Source organism: Micromys minutus (assembly GCF_963924665.1).
Source record: "Micromys minutus genome assembly, chromosome: 7".
NCBI lineage: Eukaryota > Metazoa > Chordata > Mammalia > Rodentia > Muridae > Micromys > Micromys minutus.
The window spans coordinates 46,239,386-46,264,186 of record NC_137976.1 but is presented as its reverse complement, the minus strand read 5'-3'; positions in this window follow the sequence as shown (position 1 = coordinate 46,264,186).

The following is a 24,801-nucleotide window of genomic DNA, read 5'->3' as shown; positions in this document are numbered from 1 at the left end:
TTTGTGTCATGAACCTTCATTCACTTTATCTTGTCCAATATGTGAAACGATAGTCAGGCTCTTAAAATCTAAGACTAGTTTCAAGAGGAATAGTTATAGGCAAAATGTGGAGATAGGAAACCATTCTGATATTGCTTATGAGTATCAAAAAAATCACATTTTATAACCAGGGAATTTCACAGGAAAGGTCGATGCTGATGGGATGATCTGTCACTAACATAGTTAGATGGAATATGTGAATATATCTATCCATGTGTATGCTTCTCAAGAGTCACTGAACATCTGACTCCTTTAACTGAACCAACAGATCTTTCTAAGTACTAAGAGTCTTAGCTCTGCTTCCAGCTTGCCTCACCCCAGAAGCTGTGACTAATGTTTAACAGAAAACTTGTTCTCTCTGTAGTCAGCAAGATAAACCAGCCACCAAAGACTTTGTAGTACAAAACAAACGCATGTATTAAGGAACCTAGAGAATTAAACAAAAGAAAAATCCAATTTATCCCATGGATTATTACCTCAATTATAGGTAATTAGCAGAGAAATAAATATGTGTACATAAACTCAAGTTATCATTAATGGGAGGTGATAATTATAGTTTACATGGTGTTAGTATAATCTTTTGTAATCCTTATGGTCCTTTGAATGGATGTCAATTATCCCCACTTTGCATAAACATAAGGTAGGATACTGCAGGTGATCGCACTTTTTACTTATAACATTAATGGCAACAATTGTTCTGTAACCACTTAATCTGCCCAGTGTATTAAGCTGGGCAGCTAATCTTTTGCTGTCATTTGCTAATGTGTCTTATGTGTTAATATGCTAATTTGTGCTACATGCAAATACCACTCAATTTAGAAAGCAGTAGTGGACACTACCCTGATTAGCTTATCATGCAGATATTTGGTTTGTATGAAGTTTGTTCAAATCTAAGGTAGGTGATGTTAAATTCCAGTTTTCTTTCAATGAGTATATTTCAGCAGATGATAGTATTAGTTCTTTTTCTTGTTTAATGAGAGCACATTAATATGTAAAAATGAAAATGACACAGTTTACAAGATAACATATTATTTAAAGTTCTTTGTATTAAAGTCTGTATATTTTTGAAACTTCTTTATAATCTAGATTTAAACACACACACACACACACACAAACACACACACAAACACACACACACACATTCATACACACATAATGCAAAATTCAACCAAAGGTTGTTATTAGGGGGGGGGAGAAGAACCACAAAAAAGGGGAGATAGGGATTGGGGAAGGGCAGTCAGTGAATGAATAAGTGAAGGTACAGTGATATATATGTATGAAATATCATAGCAAAGAGATAGAGACAACTTAATCAAATAATTGTCATGGGATCATGAAGACCTGAGTTTTGTTGCCCAGCACTTACATAAAAAGGCTTCCATAACAGTACACATGTATAATCCCAGAAAAGGAAAAACAGATTCCAGGGACTTGCTAACCAGCCAGACTATCCTACTTTGTGATCCTCAGATCCTAGTGAGAGGCCTTATCACCAAACAAATTTAGATGGTTCCTAAAGAATCCCAAGATTGAAATCTATTCTCCACATGAATATGAGCACACATGAGCATTATGTTTTCATCCACACATGTGATGAAAAATTCTTTTCTACAGCAAGTTTAAAAATTACCAAAACATTAAAACTGTTCTGCATCTATCTGCTTTCCTATCAGACTATAATGTGTCATCTGTATAAAAACCTTCCTTTTGTTACGTGTAATAGTCTTGGAATTTCACTTAGAATCCACAGCACAATGTGTGTCATTTAATGGATGGGTAATTTTTTTTACCCCCATGACAATCCAGTGTCATTCTCCACACTTTCAGCAGCACACTATGAATCAGTTACTCTTGGTGTTTGAGACTGTAATGATTGGCAGACAGAATGCCAGTAATAAAACAAAGATCTTGTCTAGGCAGTAGTGGTGCACATGCCTTTAGTTGAGCTCTTGGGAGGCAGAGGCAGACAAACCTCTGTGAGTTTGGAGTTTTCCAGCTATATAAAATGAGTTCTAGGGCTACACAGAAAAAGTCTGTCTTGAAAAAAAAATTCTTCAGGTCACATAACATATAAACGAGTTTGTTCCTCTGAAAAGACCATTTAATTCATTCAGAAGAATCTTTATGTTGCAAAGAATAAAAATCACAGCTCATAGTTCAAAAGCAGCATAATTTTACTGAGAACATTCATTAATGGTGAGTTTAAATTCTGGAAGCAATGTTCTTAAGGAGTAAGCAGACTTTATATGTGTCTAGGTAGAATTTTGGAAATTGCTAAGGGCTCTTTGTGTTTCTAGATACATCCTTAAAAAATCAAAATCAGGTGTGTATAAATATTTTAACAAGAATGTTCATAATTAGGCTTAAGGAGGTCCCTCTCAATGGTGCTGACATGGTTTTTTCATTCTTACATAAAAATCACATTCCTTTATCTACCCTACAGAGTAGACATCTACAGAGGCATCTACAGATGCGGCAAAACAATTCACATCTTTGCTTGCTTTCCCCAGCAACTGTTAATAATAACTGTTTTTCATGCAAATATATGTACTGCTAAGGCCAATAGACAGAGGTCAGTATTAATGCAAAATATCTCACAATAAAGAATTATCCTCCGATACCAATACAGCAATGCTCTTCAAGAAGGGAAGTAAGAAAAAGGTGTGTTCTCTTATCTAATCTTATCTATTTCATCATAATGAATTGATGAAATCCCTATTATACTGAAGCATTGTTATGTGTATAAAAAGGCATAATATAGTATTATTTCAAATCTGTAATTTTGCTAATGTGTGTCTTAGAGAATTTAAAACAAGATTTACAGTGGTAACAATTAGAAATTATACATTGGTTTTCAGTTTCCTCTCCACCTTAAAAAAATTTTATTCCTAAGAATACTATTGGAAATAATTTTTTACTTTGCTGCCAAACCACTAGCTGTTTAATCTGATGAATTCATGATTATCATTCAAGGTCTGGGCTGGCCAATAAGAAAGACAACACACAGAGACTGTAGAATCCTAGTGTAATGACATGTTGCCAGTGATTGCTTTGGCTCAGTTGGGTGTCCTGAGGAAGGAGTGTTTGGGAGCATCAAAAGGAATGATTTAAAGTAAACCATGGGGCACAAAATGATAGCCTTGTGTTCTGTTCTACTGGCTTTCCAGATACCTCATCAACATAGCTCAGCTCTCCCAGACCAAAGTCCGGTCTCTTATTTGTATATGAGTTCAATCATTTATCCAGGTTCCCTTTTAATTATTCCATGAACCAGCCTTTTTTCCTTAGCCCTTTGATTTTTAAAAATTATATATATATTAGATTTTTAGGAAAAAATCTTTTAAGAAAAAAGAATATATATATATATATATATATATATATAGCAAGTATACACACACAATATCTATATCTATATCTATATCTATATCTATCTATATCTATATCATCTATCTATCTATAATCTATATCTATATCTCTATATAAATCTATATCTATATCTAAATCTATATCTATATCTATATTTATATCTATATATCTATATTTATATCTATATCTATATCTATATCTATCTATATCTATCTATATCTATCTATATCTATATATATATATAGATATAGATATAGATATAGATATAGATATAGATATAGATATAGATATAGATATAGATATATACAGTTTTTAACATGGCAAATGAATTCAGAGATTTGCCTGCCTTTGTAAGCATAAACAAAAAGCTAGCTAGATCCAGTTCTGAAATCAACATTTTGACTATACCTTTATCAAAATTCACTCTGTCCCAAGCTTACCTTGAACTCAGGAATCTGCCTGCCTTTGTATGAACAAATAATAAACTCTTCCAGCTGGGATCTTAATCACCACTCCCAAAATCTCTTTATCCTCTTTCTTAATATCCTTTTAACAAGCTGGATAATGCAGTCACATTTATTTTTTTAGGTCCATGAAACCTCTCAGATAGTTCATTCTGCATCCTTATTTTTACATAGTTGAGAAATTATATGTGCTTGTTCTTTCCCACAGCCTTTAAGGACTGTCCTGATGGTTATGGTGTTTATGACTTTTGCTAAGGACATAGAAACACCTTGGCCTCCTAGACTCTTGCTTCCACTGCTTATCACAGAGTCATTAACCTTGGCAGAGAGGACATTCATCAATAAACTTGGTAGAGAGAATATTTCCTGAAGTAGGAACATGAAGGAGTATAGATGGATGAATGGATAGATAGATAGATAGACAGACAGATACATACTTATATACATACATGCATACATACATACATACATACATACATACATACATACATACGTACATACATACATGCATGCATACCAGATAGAGATATTATACAAACAAACCTCATACACAGCAACTGTCAACACTTGTGGAGCCCTAGTCCCTGATGGCTCTGTTCGAGTAGCAGGAACCATACCATACTGTCCCTTACATGACCATGTAGGATTTGGCATCCTGTAGTCCATGGAGTATGTCATGCAAATTGTCAACTCTATCCTTGCACTGAGCCATTAGTAAAGTACCCCAAATCCATGAGCAAGTTGATTGTTAAATGTCTCTTATGAACTTCAGACCAAAAAGAAAGTGAAGGTCTAGAGAAATACAATAACAACAGTTGTTAATCTTTCAGAGCAACCAATTTCTATTCCCAGGACCCACATCAAGCACCTTAGAACCACCTCTAATTGCAATTCCAGAGACATACACTGCCTCTGAAGTCTATGATAAACTACAACACACTCACACATACAAACACAAACACACAAACACACACACACTAACACACACACACACACACACACACACACACACACACACCCTTTCACTTTCTCAATAGAAAGAAATCTTTTTTTTTTCAATGAGCAAAAAGTACATGTAATACAGGGTTTAACCCGAAATTTGTCAATGTGTACTTGGTGTGTAAGGACTGAGCATGACTTTTTTTAATTTTGATTTCTTTTCTTCTTTTCTTGGACTGCACACTGTCTGTGAGTTGTTTCTGGGACAGTGCGAGCCTCTGGGGTTAGCATCCCACTATAAGTGACTGTATATTATGTCTGTTCTTTTGTGACCGGGTTATCTCACTCAGGATGATATTCTCTAGATGCAACCATTTTCTTAAGGATTTGGTTAAGTCATTGTTTCTGGTGGCTGAGTAGTATTCTATTGTGTAAAAAATAGAATACCAAACTTTTTGTATCCATTCATCTACTGAAAGACATCTAAGTTCTTTCCAGCTTCTGGCTATTATAAATAGAGCTGCTATGAACATTGTGGTGTGTGTAACTATGTTGTACATTAAAGTGTCTCTAGGGTATATGCCCAGAAGTGGAATAGCTGGGTCTTCAGGTAGTACTATATCCAATTTTCTGTGGTTTCGCCAGACTGATTTCCAGAGTGGTTGTATCAGTTACAACCCCACCAACAGTAGGGAAATGTTCCTCTTTCTCCGCAGCCTCGCCAGCATCTGCTGTCATCTGAATTTTGGATCTTGGCCAATCTGACTGGTGTGAGGTGGAATCTCAGGGTTGTTTTGATTTGCATTTCCCTGATGGCTAAGGATGTCGAGCACTTCCTCAGATGTTTCTCAGCCATTCAATATTCCTCAATTGAGAAAGTTTTGTTTAGCTCTGTACCCCATTTTTAATAGGGTTGTTTGATTCTCTGGTGTCTAGCTTTTTTAGTTCTTTGTATACCTTGGATATTAGGCCTCTATCTGATGTGGAGTTGGTAAAGATCTTTTCCCATTCTGTTGGCTGCCGTTTTATTTTCTTGACAATGACCTAAGCCTTACAGAAACTTTGCAATCCCATTAAGTCACATTTGTTAATCTTTGACCTTAGAGCTTGAGCCATTGGTGTTTTGTTCAGAAAATTTTCTCCTGTGCCTATGTGTTCTAAGGTTTTCCCTACTTTCTCATCCAATAGTTTCAGTTTATCTGGTTTAATGTGGAGATCTTTGATCCACTTACACTTGAGCTTTGTACAAGGAGATAAGAAAGGGTCTATTTTCATTCTTTTGCATGCTGAGTGCCAGTTGGACAAGCACCATTTGTTGAATAGGCTGTCCTTTTTCCATTGAATGTTTATGGCTTCTTTGTCAAAAATCAGGTGACCATATATGTGAGGGCTCATTTCTGGATCTTCTATTCTATTCCATCGATCCACATGCCTATTTCTGTACCAGTACCATGCAGTTTCAGCAAAATTGCCTTGTAATATAGCTTGAGGTCAGGGATAGTGATTCCCGAAGATGTTTTCTTGTTGCTCAGGATGGATTTAGATATTCTCGGTCTTTTGTTATTCCATAAGAAATTGCACATTGATCTTTCCGACTCAATGAAGAACTGTGTTGGAATTTTGATGGGGATTGCATTGAATCTGTAGATTGCTTTTGGTAGGATGGCCATTTTTAAAATGTTGATCCTTCCAATCCATGAGCATGGGAGATCTTTGCATTTTCTGAGATCTTCCTGGATTTCCTTCTTTAGAGGTTTGAAGTTCTTGTCATACAGGTCCTTCACTTGCTAGTTAGAGTCACACCAATGTCTTTAATAGTTTTTATGACTATTGTGAAGGGTACCTTTTCCCTAATTTCTGTCTCCACATGTTTGTCCGTTGAGTATAGGAAGGCTACTGATTTGTTTGGGTTAATTTTGTATCCAGCCACTTTGCTGAACTTGACTATCAGCTATAGGAGTTCTCTGGTGGAATTTTTGGAGTCACTTAAGTACACTATCATGTCATCTGCAAAGAGTGATGTTTTTACCTCTTCCTTTCCGATTTGTATCCCCTTGATCTCCTTTTCCTGTCTAATTGCTCCAGTCAGGATTTCCAGTACTATGCTGAATAAGTAGGGGGAAAGTGTGCAGCCTTATCGAGTCCCTGATTTTAGAGGGATTGCTTCAAGTTTCCCACCATTAATTTTGATGTTGGCTGTTGGATTTCTGTATATTGCTTTTATTATATTTAGGTATGGACCTTGGATTCCTGTTCTTTCCAGGACTTTTAACATGAAGGAGTGTTGGATTTTGTCAAATGCTTTCTCAGCATCTAGTGAGATGACCATGTGATTTTGAACTTTGAGTTTGTTTATATGGTGGATTACATTGATGGATTTCCTTATATTAAACCATCCCTGCATCCCAGGTCATGGTGAATGATTGTTTTGATGTGTTACTGGATTCAGTTTGCAAGGATTTTGTTGAGTATTTTTGCATCAATGTTCATAAGTGAGATTGGTCTGAAGTTCTCTTTCCTTGTAGGGTCTTTTTGTGGTTTAGGAACAAGGGTTATTGTAGCCTCCAAAAATGAGTTAGGTAGTATTCCATCTGATTCTATCTTGTGGTATACTTGGGAGAGTATTGGTGGTATATCCGCAATAAATGTCTGATAAAATTCTGCACTGAACCTGTCTGGACCTGGGTTGTTTTTTTTTTTTTTTTTTTTTTTTTTTTTTTTTTTTTTTTTTTTTGGTTGGGAGGCTTTAGATGACTTCTTGTATTTCTTTATGGGATTATTTAGATGGTGTACTTGGTTCTGGTTTAATTTTAGGATCTTGTATCTTTCTAAGATTCATCCATTTCCTCCAGATTTTCCAACTATGTGGAGTATAGCTTTTTGTAGTTGGATCTAATGATTTCTTGAATTTCCTCAGTTTCTGTTGTTATGTCTCCACGTTCCTTTCTGATTTTGTTAATTTGGATACTCTCTCTTTGCCCTCTAGTTAGTCTGGCTTAGGGTTTATCAATCTTGTTGTTTTTCTCAAAGATCCAGGTCTTGGTTTTGTTGATTTTTTCCAATGGTTCTTTTTGTTTCTATTTGGTCTATTTCTGCCCTAATTTTGATTATTTCTTGCCGTGTATTCTTCTTGGGTGTATCTGCTTCTTTTTGTTCTAGGGCTTTTAGCTGTGCTGTCAAGTTGCTGATGTATGCTCTCTTCAGTTTCTTTTTGGAAGCACTTAGGTCTGTGATTTTTCCTCTCAGTTCTGCTTTCATTGCATCCCATAGGTTTGGGTATGTGATGTTTTCATTTTCATTGAATTCTAAATAATCCTTAATTTCTTTATTTATTTCTTTTTTCACCCTGCTATCCTATAACAGAGTGTTTTCTAGTTTCCATGTGTATGTGGTCTTTTTGTTGTCTTTGTTGTTGTTAAAGACCAGCCGTAAACCACGGTGATCTGAGAGGATGCATGGGAGTATTTCAATCTTCTTATATCGATGGAGGCTCGTTCTGTGTCCAATTATGTGGTCAATTTTCAAGAAGGTATCATGGGGTGCTGAGAAGAAGGTGTATTCTTTTACTTTAAGATGATATGTTCTGTAGATATCTATTAATTTTAGTTGGTTCAAAGTCTCTGCTAGTTTTACAGTGTCCTTCTTCAGTTTCTGTTTCCATGATCTGTCCATTGAAGAGAGTTTGGTATTTAAGTCTCCCACTATTATTGTGTAGGGTGAAATGTATTTTTTTGAGCTTTAGTAGTGTTTCTTTTATGAATGTAGGTGCTTTTTTATTTGGAGCATATATGATAAGGATTGAGAGTTCCTCCTGACAGATTTCCCCGGTAATGAGTAAAAAGTGTCCTTCCTTATCTTTTTTGATGACTCTTGGTTAGAAATTTAGCTTATTCGATATAAGAATAGCCACTCCAGCTTGCTTCTTGGGGCTGTTTGCTTGGAAGTTTTTTTCCCACCCTTTTACTCTGAGATAGTGTCTGTCTTTGTCTCTGAGATGAGTTTCCTGTATGCAGCAAAATGCTGGATTTTTTTTTTTATATCCAGTCTGATAGCCTATGTGTCTTTATTGGGGAGTTGAGTCCATTTATGTTAATAGATATCAAGGAATAGTTGTTTCTGTTTCCTACTTTTTTGCTTTTGTGGGTTGAGTTGTGTCTGTGTCTTTTTCTTCTTTTGGTTTTCTTGCTTAGGAGTTTTCTTGTTTTTATTAGTTGATACTCTTCTCCCTCTTCTATTCCTATTATCCTTATTTTCAGTCTTCTCATTGTGTCTTGGATTTCCTGGACATTTTGGGTTAGGAGATTTTTGTTTTTTGCATCTTCTGTGGATGTTTTGTCTATGTTTACAATGTTGTCTTCTGCCTCCAAGATTCTCTCTTCCATCTCTTGTAGTCTATTGTAAATGCTTGCTTCTGTGACTCCTGATTACTTTTTTAGGTGTTCTACCTCTAGGGTTATCTCTTTTAGTGTTTTCTTTATTGTGTCACTTTCCATTTTAAATTTCCTCTTCCATTCCTTCATCTCTTTGGTTCTGTTTTCCTCGAGTTCTTTGAGTGTTTTTTTTTTTTTTTCGCTTTAAAAGCTTCTGATTCTTTTTGCTTTTCCTCCCATTCTTGTTTAAGTATCTCTATCATTGTCTTGTGGTATGATTTCAGGTCTGTGTCTTCTTTTGTTGGAGTGTTTAGCATTCCCATGTTTGCTGTTATGGAAGAGCTGGGTTCTGGTGTTGCCAGGTTATCTTGGTTTCCTTAGGATATACTCTTTTACTTTCCTCTTGCCATCTTTTTGTCAGTGATATGTTCTTGCCTTCTTCTTGTATCTGGTGTATGTCCCTGGATCTCCCCTTGTCCAGGTGGCAGATGGGCCGAGCCTTGTACTGCACCCCAAAGTTGCTTCCTTAGTGTGGTTGTGATGTGTGAGAAGCTGCCTCAAGCTTGTGTCTCTGTGACTTCCCCAGCAAGAGGAACTGTACACATGAACTGTAACCCCAAATTATTCTTTCCCTAATAATTTGTTTAACTTAGTTTAGTTTAGTTTGTTTTTTTGGTTGTTGGTTCTGTATACGATCACAATAACAGAAAAGGTAACTAATATAATAGAGTAATTCAGTATATGAATTTATAGTTCCCCAAAAAGTAGCATTTAACCATTTGGAGGTCATGTAACTAGAAAGCAATGTTAGTTGGGAGAGGATCATCTGAGGAAAAGAAACTGCCATCTATCAGAACTAAGAAAATCAACCCAACTGGACGCTAAATATATTTTAACATCTTTTGATAGTGAAAGCAAAATAGAAGTCTGGGCTTTCTAAAAACAAAATGTATACATATTCATCTCCAGACTTGTTTTTTTATTCCTAGCATTTAATTCAAACAGACAGCTACAAAAAAGAGGCTTTGAGTAGCATGTTTAAGAAATGTAAAACTGTAATTTTTAAAGAGGTGCCATATATATAAACTCTCTAAGTTTTCTAGATACATTATGAGTCCTACACACAATCTCTCAATCTTCATAAAGTTAACTTAGGTGAAAATTGTGAAAATCTTTGAATTTAAAAACTTGGGAGTCACATTTACTTACACAAAAGAATAAAATGTAATGCACATAACTTTTTGTGGATTAACCAGCAAATACCTCCATACCCTTGGGTCCTTAGAAATACCCACTATTTAAAACAGTTTTAATTTCAATTCCTGGAAATAGAGGGTTTGATTGGGTTAAAGAAATCTATTTTCTTCATCTTTAGAAAGAATATACCAAATTAGGATGTTCCTGAACTTTGCACATAAACACAACATATTTGAGATATGAGAAAAATATAACCCAATTTTTGTGTGTGGCCATATCTCGTGAACCTAAGTTTGTTCATCAGAGGTAATAACATCACAGTTAAGGCTAGCAGGGAGACTCAAAGGAAGGCAATACTCTCAACACTCATCCTGTGCTCTAACCAGACTCTGAGGAAGTCCATACAACTGTAACAATATAATGTTTGTTCTGCTTTGTAGAATTTTAGTTTCTTTTATTATCTAATTCAATCTTATTTTGTAGATAAGGGAGAGTCCATTCTGAAATTATAGAATGTAGCTGAAATTTCACAGCTACTAAGTAGTGAAATTACAACCCACCACGATTGTCAAAGCCCAGCGTCTCTTAACACTACCCTGTTACTTCTAGGCTATTATTTAATGCTTTTAATCCATCTAAACCATTTCAGAAATTATATGATTGCATGGCTTTCTAAATTTTAGGCCAACATTTTGCATTATAAAAGGTCTGTGGATTTCACATTATAAAAGCTGGGAATCAAAAGTTGAAACTATATATTTCTATAACCTCATAAATGTTCTTCCTCTGCTGCGCTCTCCAAATTCTTTCAGACTTTCTGACTTATAGTTTGCAACACATGTCAGTTTTACAACTGGCTTTCATCACTGGAAACTGGCATTTCTCTTTGAATTTCTGATTCTCTACCAGACCTAGGAGATCAACCTATATTCTAGCTGACTTGGTACAGCAGCCTTAACTCCAAACTGCATGTCTTCACTCCTGAAACAAGGAACAGGGAATTCAGCTGTTACTGGTGGCTGATTGTCATTTGCTACCTGGAAGAGTCTATATGTTGTTATTCATGTTGTCACTGCAACTGTCTTTAAGATGCTCAGCATACATCGTAGGTGTTCTAGAAACAAAATATGTTTAAAATATGATGTCAGGCACCATCAAATTGAAACCTATTCAAATCCCTTCAATATTTTTGTATTTGTCCAATTAATCGATGAAAATCAATCTCAGAGTAGCAAAGACACTACTTTCTATTGCCCATTTTAAGTATTCATGAAAGCCAAACAAGTTGATCAGGTTTAAGCTGCTTGCTTTTCATTGGTAATTCTGAACAACACCTGCAACCAAGCTATGCAACCGAGCACTGCCATGGAGACAGTAGAGAGAGCTTGCTTTTTTAGTCTTTTCTCCTTTGCCCTAATTCCGTAATTATCATGGGTGACATTGCTGTTTATTTGTCATTTGTCTGACACAAGTAATTTTCTTTGTCCACATTCCTACTCTTAAAAGTTACTAATAATTGAATTCCTTTGTGTTTGTGTCTTTTAATGGTCTAGATGCTGTTTCTCATATATCCATCATGTGAGGTGGGATTGTCATATACTTTTATTAAGTTTTTGTTCAAACAGTCTTTTATTTTTATCAAATAAGGGTATCATGTGATTAGAAATATTTTGGATACATTAAATTTCATTAGATTCATATAAAGATGATATCATTACTCCAAATTTAATAATATCAGCCCACATTTTCCTCTGGGGGAAAAAAGACACAAATTACTAAGCATGGACATGCATTTACTGAATAAACACTGTTTTGTGTTGCTTATCTCTGATATTTCAGACACTGTGATCATCTCTGAGAGTTTTACATGTGGTCGCTAAGAGGTAGGAGGGAGGGAATGGAGATTAGTGCTTGGCCAGAAAGTGTTTCTTTTCTGAAGATAATAAATTCTGGAAATGAATGAAGGTATTTAAAACTCAGATCTTAACATGTCTACAGTGCTCATTTTTTTGTCATGTATATTTTATGAAATAAAACAGGTAAGTTAGAAGGCCCTCATAGAGTTTACAACCTGAGAGAAGCTACAGAGAAGTAAATCAGTATCAATTGCAATCATAAAGGCTTGATAATAAGAGTATCCTTTGACTACTATACAAGCAAAAGTAAAAGATGCCAACCCCATTAGTGTAAAGGACAAGCAATACAGATCTGAAAGGAGGAAAAGAAATAAAGTTGAAAGTTGGAGTGGAGAGAGTGCATATTTCTACCAGTGCAAGCATCCTGATACTAGAAAATGTACCAACTCCACTCTGGTGCCCAATTCTTGTTATGCTTCATAGGCTTCTAGATGCTTCTGCCAGTCTCTGGGAAGGTTCCCAGTAGATCATCTAATATCTTTTGGCTATGCCTATTTTACCTAATAACTCATACTGGCATTCAAATATATTCTAAAATTTTCCATCACACATACACACACACACACACACACACACAGAGAGAGAGAGAGAGAGAGAGAGAGAGAGAGAGAGACTCACACACTCACATACACTTCTACCTTTCTCTATTTAGACCTTGATATATTTTTCTCAAGCTTTCAGAAGGTCCCCACTAGATGTTCAGGGTTTTGATTTTCCATGTGTCTAGCTATCGTTATATGTGCCCACACTATTTACAGGACATCATGGGTAAGGAAGTTTGAGCCATAGCATCTCCTCCACAGAACAAAACAGAATTATAATTTTTAAATAACTTATGAGGACAGCCAGAAGAAGGGATTTTGAGTACATCATGGTTGCTACCAGTTGGATCTGTGCTCTGCCCAGGTCTTATCTGAAGGATTTATACTTTCATTGTCTTTAATGAAAACTGCATCAAAAAGAAAGAAACCTATCCTAGCTCTTTCACCATAGTTATCATAATTGACACCATTAATACTAACGTTGTAATCATGGGTCAAGCTTCTTGTTGTCTGTAACTGTAATACCATTATCACTGTTAGGTGACATTGAATAGCACTGGCAGGTTTTGAATGGTAACACTTTATTAAGTACAGACACCAGTGGTTCAAACATTGAGTGCATAAGACTATGTTAGTTAATCTCAAATCATGTTTATAGGCATCAGGGTTAACCCAGGATACTTTTGAGATTCATTTAGAGCCTGGCTCCTGCTTTGGATGCCAGGATATATCAACCAGAAACCAAAGATAAAGGAAAAGGAATGATGATTTCTTTCATGGTAGTGGCCAGGTATAAGGAGAATTGGAACACATAGTGACCAACATTCTAAAAATAATGAGAATAGCATGTGAGAATCTTGGGGAATATAAATTTCTATCTCAGATGGATTATGTAGCAAGAGAACTGGTACTTCTATGATTAATTTTATTACTATATCTTAATGCCTGACTGATATGATTAAGCAAACAGATTAAATATATTTGAGAACACATTATGATCATCTTAATGTCAAAATCAATCTATCTTATGTAATTAAGATATAGTTCTATAAGGTCACAAAGAATTTCTTAAAATAATCAACCAAATGCAAAAACTAACTATGACTATATATTACAGTGCTTTCAACAATAACACAGGCTTATGCTGAAATTAAATACTTTAATTCTTTAATTTTATAGTAAGATCTGTCGTTATTCATTATGTTTGTATGGGTCATTAAGACCATAGGTGGAGAAGCCCACATTTTTATCTCTATCAAAGCTAGATTCAACTGCTCATTTGCTCTGTGATATCAAACTGCATGAAAAGCCACCCCTGCTTTTCTCTAAATCAATCACTTTGTCTCATAGAACAGTCATAACATCCATGCCTTGAAGCATTTAAATATTCATGTAGACATGGTAAGATGCCTTCAGGTTTTGAGATAAGTGGGTTATCTGTGTAACCTAAAGGAATTATTCCAATTCCACAAAGAAAAACAAATCACTGAGCAAATCATAAATCTTCCATCTATAGCATTGCCCAAATCCACAAAGAAATACTTTTTACTATTCTTAGGAGAATAACGTGATAACATAATGCTTTATGCATACACATCCCTCCTCTAATCATTATCAACTCATTTATCTTTCTGACAGCCCTGAGTACTAAAGAGAAAGTAATATTATTTCTCATTTGTGGTGAAGAAACTGAGGTAAGGAGCTCATAAGAAATTTGCCAAAGGTCAGAGTTTATCTACAACAAAGTTAAGTGGGAAAAATTCACAGCAATTTGGACACCCAGAGAAAATTCATCAGAGTCCTCTATCATTAAAAGAAGTTGTAGTTTTTTCATTGCTGCAAGAGAAAAACTAAAGTGATTTATTAGGTGAAAACACATTTGTACTGAAATGCACACTACACATTTGCCAAATCCTTTGTATAAAGAAGAGTCTATTCTGCAGATACAAAGAAACAATAAAATTCTTGTTAAACATTAATCTTGCCTTCTTCTTATGGTGGAGATCAACAGGTGTGTGTAAGCTTCTTCTATGGCTGTATTTCAAGGACTCATTCAGGAATCTAGAGCCTAACTCTTGAAGCTAAGTTTTCTGGAGCAATTGGTTTTGTTTCTAAGGTTTTCAAAAATAGAAAGGTTACTGAAGGCAAGATCCTGTGGGAACAGATACCACCCTTGACACTTGATGGCAATCCTGAACTTATTCCATTAAACAAAAGCTAATCACACATCTGCATTCATATATTCAGATCACTATAAGAAATATTATAATGTAAAAGACTTATTATCAGGAAAAATTATTTTTAATACCCTAAATGCTTGGAGTTTCAAGACCAGCTGTTAGTAGTTTTCATGTACATTAAGGTCTGCTTTCTAGTACATAATGGATGAATCATAATCAACCATAATCCATGACTTCTAGTTGTAGAAGGGGTATATAGTCATCATGCTTCGAGGATGTGTGTGTGTGGGGGGGGGGTGTATAACAATTTCATTTTGAGAGATCCACATTTATTACCCAATTTTATATCCAAAGACCCCATCCTCTAATATTATTATTGAGATTGACAGGATTTCAAAACAAAGTTAGAGAGACATGAATCCCAACCCCCAGGTTCTGCAATTAGTAAGGCAAGAAAATTCAGTCCTAGGTAGACAGAAGAAAGAGATGTAGGAGCCTGTGTATGCCTGATTGTGTTTACCAAAAAAATAGTACATAAGCAAGAAGGAGAAGGGCATTGTTAGAGAGCATTAGATTAATTTTTCAGAAAAACCTATATTTGGAAGTGTGTTTGAAAAATTATTTAATTTGGGGGAGAGTCAAATAAATAATCTGTAGGACAATTTTCTCAGCTGAGAAAGTTATTAGAAAGATAAAATATGATCACTATGATTTTTATCAGTGATGGAACAGTGACTTGTCACATTGCTGTGATAAAATACCTGAACTGAAAAAAAAATGCTTAAGGAAAGCAGGGTTTATTTTGGCTCCTGGTTTGAGTGTGTGGTCTGTGGTAACAAAAGTATGATGGTGAGAGGAGCTTGGTCATGTTGTATGTGTAGTCGGGAAGTAGAGGAAGACTAACACCAATGTTGACAATACTTTCTCTTTATTTTCTTGGTCCTAGACAGATTCAACCGTTAAATAGTATTGCTCATACTTGGAACTGGTCTTGCATGTCATCTTCCATTAAACTTATCTGTAAATTCCCTAGTAGACACACCCAGCAATAGGTTTCCATGGGGCCTCTAACCAGACAAGTTGATGACAAAGACTAGCCACCACACATGACTGTTGTTTACTATTTGTCATGTGGCATTCTTTCTACTCTAGCCCATAAGTTTTCAAGCTGAACTTGTAACATTTCTTTCTCTAAAGAAGGGATACAAGTCAAAATCCTTAAATCAAACTATAGGAATGGGGACAGGAAGATGTCAAATGTCATTTAGAATTAATAAGATACACAGCATAATGCTTGTTCTGTTTCAGATTTGGTATGGAAAAAGATTAAAGAACATTAAATCACATTAGAAGAAAATGTAAAGGTAGCATATGGGAAAGATTACCTAGCCAATAACCACCCTTTCTCTTTGTCAAATCCCAGTTTCTTCTTCCCTTCCCTTCTTTTGCCTTTCTATTCCCTTCCCCATTCCCTCCCCTCCCCTTTCCCTACCACTGCTTTCCTTCCTTTTCCCTTCTCTTCACTTCCCTCTTCTTCAGAGAAACCATTGTTGGCTGACTGTAGTATGGAAGATTTAGATACTGCCAGCTTAGAACATGGAAAACCTGGAATGACCCTCAAGGTTCTATGCTCCTTTATGACTTATGAATTGAAGGAGAATACAGAGCTTACTATAAATGAACGAATGAATGAATAAATAAATAAGTGCATAAATACATAAATACATAAATTAATTAATTAATTAATTAATTAATTAAAGGAGTTACTCAGTGTCCTTAGAGATTCTCTTTAGGGACAATAACATCAGTCCTGTAAAAATTGTCAAAAATATGCTTTATTGATTCTTACTTATAAAACAAAGAGTGTGTTTCATAAATTATACATAAACACCAACAACTTCTTGTATTATAGTATTTTATCCTCAAAAACTGAGCTATTGATAGTTCTAAAAACATATTTGCTATCACCATGGAGGGTTGTTCATCAACCAAAGGAGTATGCTTTCAGGTAGGATGGGACATTATTTTCTTTTAAAGCATTTTTCTAGAAACTGCCATAGTAGAGGAAGGCTCCTGACAGATGAAGGCCGCCCACAGATGTCTAGCTTTGAAATTTTGTGTCATATTGGAAAATAAATCTAAAAAATTACATTTTTTCTATTCAGAATTAGCAGGATGAGTTGAAAAAAATAAAATGTTTTTTGAATAAGGAGGGGGCACTTTCCAGTTGTCTTTTAATGAAAGTGTGTAAGTGATCTCACCAATTGAGATTTAAATTAATAATGACGTGAATTTGTCCTTGGTGATGACTGGTAGCCAACCAATGCTGAATAATTATATCAAAGCCATTTTCTGATCTAAGTTCCTATAAACTTCACTCTTTGTGCTGACTGAAGCATCACCATGAGGCCACCCTTGATTCTGATATAAAGCAAGTCTGATTCTCAGAAATGCTGCTGTTCTTAATGAATTGTAATCAAGTCAGGCAAATTTTCATCAGTATTCAGCTGCTATTATCTCCTACCTAGAGACTATCATCATTTTCCCATAAGGGAGCAAATACTACATTATAATACACAAAACAGCACCGTTGACTAAGGGTGGACAGGAAGATATTTCTTACTAAAACCATTAACCCTGTGAGAGCCAGAGGTTTGTTTTCTTAAAGGTATAATAATAAAATATAAAATGTACCCAGTCTAGACATCTCTAAATCTTAGACATTATAGTGCTCAATTAAGTTATCTAAACATATTTCTATATGTATCTAATCAAGCATTTTGGTTCTTCATTCAAATAAGTCTTAATCCAAAAGGTTTGAAACAATTATCAGTCCTGTTTAGTTTGAAGACTATCAGATGTATATAGCTAAGAAAAGACTCAAAAGCATGTATGTGCCTGATGCTTCCTCTTCTAAACTAAGTGGCTCAAGGTGATTCTGGCCAAAATGATCTGAATCTGTACTGCATATTAAAATTCCCTATGGGGTTTTGTAAAAACCTTGATACTCAGATCATACCCCGGACCAAATAAATCAGAATATCCATGAATAGGACCCACACAGTTATATTGTTTTTCCAACCTCTCTCAAGAGATTCCAAAGCACCAATAAAATTGAAATATTGATCTAACAGATGATCATGTAGAACTATCAGGTCTGTTATTTACAAATAGAATTTCTTTAAAAATAGAGTTAAGATTTTGCTATGCAACCTTGGCTGTTTCAGTTCTCGGGTTCTCTACTTCCAGTAGGTTACAATTATAGGCATGAGCTGCTACATCTAGCTAAAAGCACAAAACTTTGAAGAAATTGTTCTGATTGCTTTTATCTTCTGTCTAGAAACTATCATCATTTTCCTAAACCAAATTTTTGTCAAATTCCAATTATTTTCTATATCTTACAATGAACTGTTTGCTTACTTTTTTTTCCTAGGGTCATACTCCATTTTGATTTGATTATATGATGCAGCTGAGAGAGATTTTTGAAAGTAAATGCAGATTTACTTTTATAAATGACAGCACACTTTTAATTTACAATAGAAGACACTGGCCTTTCTCGAAGGAGTATTCGTTCCTCATAGTGCCAAGGGGATGACTCTAGAATTTAAGAAAGCCTCTCCCAATGCCCTATCTTTATGCCCCTTGGAGCTGTATGAAAGCCCTTACAATTTACCTTTGCTTTAATGAGGCTAAAGTGCAGCACTGTGCATTCTATTGCTGGTACTCCAGATTTGACAATGGGATTTATGAGGTGTGCACACACCAGTGTATCTCTAATGCCCAGTTTCACTCATCCTGCATCTTAAATCACCTCTTGAGCTACTATTTTAATCTGTGCAAACCCAATCACAAACAGCCCCCAAATGCTGAGTCCAAAGAAATGTATACAGTAATGTGCAGAGGGTATGGTCTTCTGTCAGTGAAGACCACTGTTACTCAGGAATGAAGATACAGAAGAAGAAAAAAAAAGAGATGAAACATTTGTTATGATTCTGGATTGTGAAGGGAAGCAAGAGGGAAAAGGTAAAATGCAGACTCTTTTTGGGAACTGGTACAGAAGAAATACGCCTACCCCTAATAAGAGGCAGTAGTGATCCGTTCTGTATTTTAACAAGCAAAGGCAATAAAGGTCACGGTCGACTGCACAAAATGTGTTGAATCATCACATAGGCCTGAAAGAGTTCTGACCGAGGACAGTGCATGCTCTTTTTCTCTCATCTACTCCGGTACCAAGTTTCCATTCCCTTTCATAAAAACCAGCATTGACACACCAAAAAGTATCCGTACATCCCCTTCTTTACTAGGATTCCAACTAAGAACTTATTTGCACATAACAAAACACAACATCAAGAATACACAGAAGCAATAACTTTATTTTAATGTTCCTGTTACATTTCCACCCTTTCTTAACTCTTTGAAAGATATTCTAGGTGGCAATGATCGTTGGAACACAGACCAAACCCCACAAATTTAGACACATTCTGCCCCTCTATTAAGTTTATCTCTAAACCTTTGCTTTCTGGATAATCAGAGCTGTCAGGAACTGATGAGAGCAGCTAGGCACACTGTAACAGGATGGTCTAAGCTCGGAGGTCTAAGCTCGGGAGATAGATATAGAGAACATTTCGTAATGGGGAGTTTCATATCTTAATGACTGATTTGGTTGGATGACTATCAGTTTTGTCAGTGGGCTTGTAGAACTAAGGATACAAGCTCGGTGGGAGAATACAACATAGAAAACACAAAGACCTGAGTTTGATCCTTAGCAATGTGTGGGGGAAAAAGTGTATTGGGAAAAAACAAAACAAAAACAAAAACAATACCAGTTTTAGCCTGCTGCTCAGGGAATGAGACCCACTTAAATTTTTTGACTGATCAGTTTTGTGGTGGTTTGAATTAGAATGCCTCCTACCATAGGATGGTATTTAAAGGGTTATGGCATGGCAATTGGAGGTGTGGACTTGTTGGGAGAAATGTGTCACTGGGGCTGGGCTTTATGAAGAGCTTAGGTTTCTCTTCTCCCTGTAACTTGCTGATCCAGATCTAGAAGTCTCAGCTACCTTTCCAGCATCATGTATGCCTGCATGACCAAGCTTCCTGTCATGGTAATAATAAACTAAACCTCTGAAACATAAGCTAGTTCCAATTAAAGATTTTTTTTTTCTTTATAAGAGTTGTGGTCATGGTGTTTCTCCACTGCAGTAAAGCCATAAGACAGCCATATTTTTCATATTTCTTACTTTTTATTTTTATATTTCTTATTAAAGTACATTTCTTTCCAAAAGTTAAAAGGGGACAAGTACATGAGGGGCAAAAAGGGATGACTGAGACAAAGTAAGCAAGAAGCAAGTTAGTTTAATAGACAATGGCTTAAACTGAGTAAACAATTCTTCCCCCCATGAGTTTAGCTAATATCCCAGGCTCACAGAAGATTTGCAGCCACGGGATTGTGCCGCTCACAATCAGCTCCTCCATTTATCAATTTTACCTGGCACAGTAGTCGCTAGAATACAAATGCAAAGAAACAGGAATAATAATAATCTGAGCACAGCTTCCTCGGGATAGTAATGACTGTTGGCTGGAGCGGGTGCTGAGATGCAATAAATTTCATGTTAAGCAGCTTTGCTATTCTTTGGTCTATCAGATGTACCAACGAGGATTTCTCTTGGTGGCATGCTGCAAATCATCAGTCTATTCTCCATGGCTATTCATAGAGCAGAGAAGAAGCTGTGCTTCTGTCACAAGCAAAAACTTGTCCTGGGCCAATTCTACTGGATGCATAAGGTTAAGTCAACTAGGAGGCACACACAGATTGGATTGTGAGAAGTCTGAATCCCACAGCTCTCTGGTCGTAATTTCTGCCTCTTTTACACTATTAACCTCTGTTCAGTCCAATTGTAAACTGTTCCTTTTCACTTGGTCTCACATGAAATTTAATAGATATTGCCAGATTGACAGTCTGAAAGAAAAGATACCCCTAGGCACATTCAGAAGGGAGAGACAAGATAGAATCGTTCAACAAAAATATCATATCCTTACAATATCGACACCCTAAGCCATGAACTCACCAAACAAATTGCTGTAGTTTCACCTCCAAGTTTTAGTTAATTTAAAAGGTTTACTCTGTTTAAATGAATGAATCTTTGTTGTACTTTAAGCCAAGTAAACTTGGATTTATCAGATCCTTTTCCGAAAGAAACTTCTAGAAGTCAACTTATGAAAGTACATGAAGTATCTCATGACTTAGAAGATAAATTTGCCTCAGAGGGAATGTACAGAGAAGTGGATGAATGAGCTAAAAATATACTTTCATCTAATGCACATTCTTGCTTAAGTGGCCTTATGCCTAGCTTTAAAGAATATCACCTCCTACTCTCAGCTCCTTCTCAAGCTAAATCAACTTCTGAAGTCCACCCCCAGATAGGCAAGATATGATTTCATACAATGACAAGGGAGATGATTTGCCAAATATATATATATATATATATATATATATATATATATATATATATATATATATATCCTGATTGACACAAAACTTCTTTTTAGACTAAACAATTAGATTTTCCATAATTCCTTAAAGGTCATACCCATATGACTCAGCATTACTATTAAAATGTATATCAAACTCCCAGAAAAGCTATTCAAAGGAAAGTGAGCAATTAAGAAAGTTGACTCTTTTGTTGTCTCTTCCTCTGGTTAACTAGACTTGGCTTAATATAATTTTTGTAATTGAACAGAATCCATAATTAGTCATTAAATACATTTCATTATACACATAGAATTTCTTGACCCATTTTATAAGGTCTTGGAACCTTGAAAAACTCCTGTATTCACATCCTACCCACACAAAATAAAGACAAAAACAAAATAAGTTATTTTACCTTGAATTCATGACAGCTACCTTCAATGATTTTCAAAACTGTAGTAAAATATTTATAGTACAATATTTATCATTTAATTATCATTGAGTGTACATGTCATTTGTATGAACTAAATTTGCATTATAGGTCAAGCATCAGTCTGATCCATTCTCTTTGCTTTTATCAGCCTATAGAAGTGAACCTCTGTGCTCACTAGACACTATTTCCCAAAACCCCTTTTCCCCACTCTGTGAATCCAATCTGATTTCTAGCTCTATGGTTACCTAAGATAACACATTTAACACTTTTAATTATACTACCTTAATGTAAATACTCTCCAAAATCTTTGATCCTAGACAACTTTGCTTCTACAGGCTAAGACAGCAAGGGGTCAGATAAACAGATGGAGAAGGAACCTAGAGAGATCAGGGCTTGATTTGGGAGCTGGAGCGCTTTTATACTACCAAGCACTTACCTTACCAATCAATGGAATCTTCTAATAAAAGCTAAGAATAAATCAATTCCCCTCCTACTTTAGTAACTTCTCCTGAAAAATCTTACACTATTCTTACTGTAAATGATAAGTCCTTGAAGGAATTTTATTGTTTACAATGAATCTATCTATATTGAAGCTGAATAGCAGCAAACTACATAGAACGGTTTGATGTTGTTATTGTTTAGCTAGAATGACACTTCTTTTTTATTTTTTCTCATATATTACATTATGACCACAGCTTTCCCACTCTCTATTCCTCCCCTTCCCTCCCTTTCACTTACTCTCTTTTAAAAATTGAAACTTGCAAACTGCACTCTAACTTCAATTCAAAGTCTTTGCTCATGAATTCTACAGCTCAGTAGATAAGAAATTCATTCTTCCAACTTGTCACAGCAAAACCTTTGGATCCATACTGACCTCCTTTAATTATTAAGCCACATTATTGTTAACAAATGATGTCATCACCATCTTCAAATTTAATCTAGAATCAGTACACATATCATCTTTAGAGCCACCACTCTGGTCTAAATTACAAATGTGTCACACTCTAGTAATGACAAAATTGCTAAATGGTCCCACTTCCCTTGTTCCATCAACATGTTTATTTTCTTATACTGTAAGACCAAAGGTCCCTCCCAAAAAAAAAAAACATTAATTAGCTCAACATCACCCACTTAGAGTCTAGGTAAAATAGAAGGAGTCTTTATGGTAACCTGTAGAGCCTATAGTTTTACATACGTCATCTGGCACATATCCTTCTGCTTAACTACATACTCATTGAACTTCAGCCATATTACCCTCTTTGCTTTCTCTGTACTATATCAAATCTGTCTTGTCTTATAAATACTTGCCCATTTGCCTGAAAAACTCTTGCCTTACATATTAGATATTGATTATACTAACCATATAAAAAGTTGATTGATTATACTAACCATATAAAAAAACTAACCAAAACTAAAGAAGAATTATTATCCTTCACTTCTTCTAGTCTTCTTTTGCTAAAATGTTACCATCACAGAATAGTCTGTTTACACTACATTTAGAATGAAACCAAAGTCAAAATGAAAGAAAAATGGCATCTGAGTGCTCATTTATAAATTGAACATCTAACCACTCATTCCCCTCCATCTAAGCTCAGGGGTCATCCAAGATGAGAAGAAAAAATGATTGTTAGAGATCAAGGTGGATTAAAGGAAACTGGTGTCTTCTGAACATGGCAAAACCACTGAATTTGTGAACTTATAACAGTTGTGCTTGCATGAACAAATTTAAGCCAGTCAACATTCCCTCATGGAGAGGGGAGAAGTCATGATACCCACACCCCACCATAACTGTAATGTAATTGATATCTGATAACTTACAAAAAAAGAAGTTTCCATTTTGTTTTATGGTGTGTGTCCTCTGAAAGGTTGATAATACTCCGGTGAATGGCACAAACCAGTAGTAATTGAGCACCGCAAACTGTTTTATTTTAAAACAAAGAGGACATAAATTTGAGGATGGGGAGGTGAGGAATTAATACAATGAAAATACACAGTACTTGTGTATATATGTATTTATGTATGCATGTATGTATGTTTTTAATGAATTAATAAATTTTATTCTAAAATTGCAACTAAAGGCAAGAACAGGTCTCAAAATATAGGTACCAATAAATACTGGTTACATGAATGAAACACAAATCAGGGTAACTTGTGAATGAAAGCCACTGGTTGATAAGGACACAGTGTGAGTCTGGAAATGTAAGTGGAATCCAATGCTGTACCATCTCTGTTTTACTCACCTCCAGAATTGTTTAAGTAGGAAAAGTGTTTATTAGTCATGAGTTTCATTTGTACACAGCTAGAAGTGGTCCAATCCTATACATCCACTCACAGATTGCTGATCTTTAAGCTTCAATTTCTGGAAGTTATGTAAGGATCAAAAGATTTCAAAAACTATGGGCCTTCTCTGGGTTCACTCTTCTATTTCATCTTGTTAGAACCAAACACAACAACTTAGAAGCTTAAAAGTTTTGCAGTGATTGTACCATGTGTTCCAAATGTAGCTACATAGAGTATTCAATATTAGCCTGGGATACATTGTTCTCTGTGTAAGAAAGAGGAGGATGGGTGGGAAGGGGGACAGCAAAGAAGAAAAATAGAATGTGAGAAAATAGAAAGGTTAGCTAAAACTAAGAAGGGAGGGTGGGAGGAAGGAAGGGAGAAAGGAAAAGGGGAGGGAAAGGCAAAGGGAGGGAGAAAGGAGGAAATGGGCTGGTGTTACAGCTCAGTTAATAAATCAGAGTGTGAAATCAATCACTCACTGATTATATAAGCAAAGCCAGATGTGGCAGCACATGCTTGCAGTCCCATTACAAAGAGGGAGATAGAGAAAATTCCTATGACTCACTGAAATCCAGTCTAGCCCATTTGATCAGCTGCGGGCCA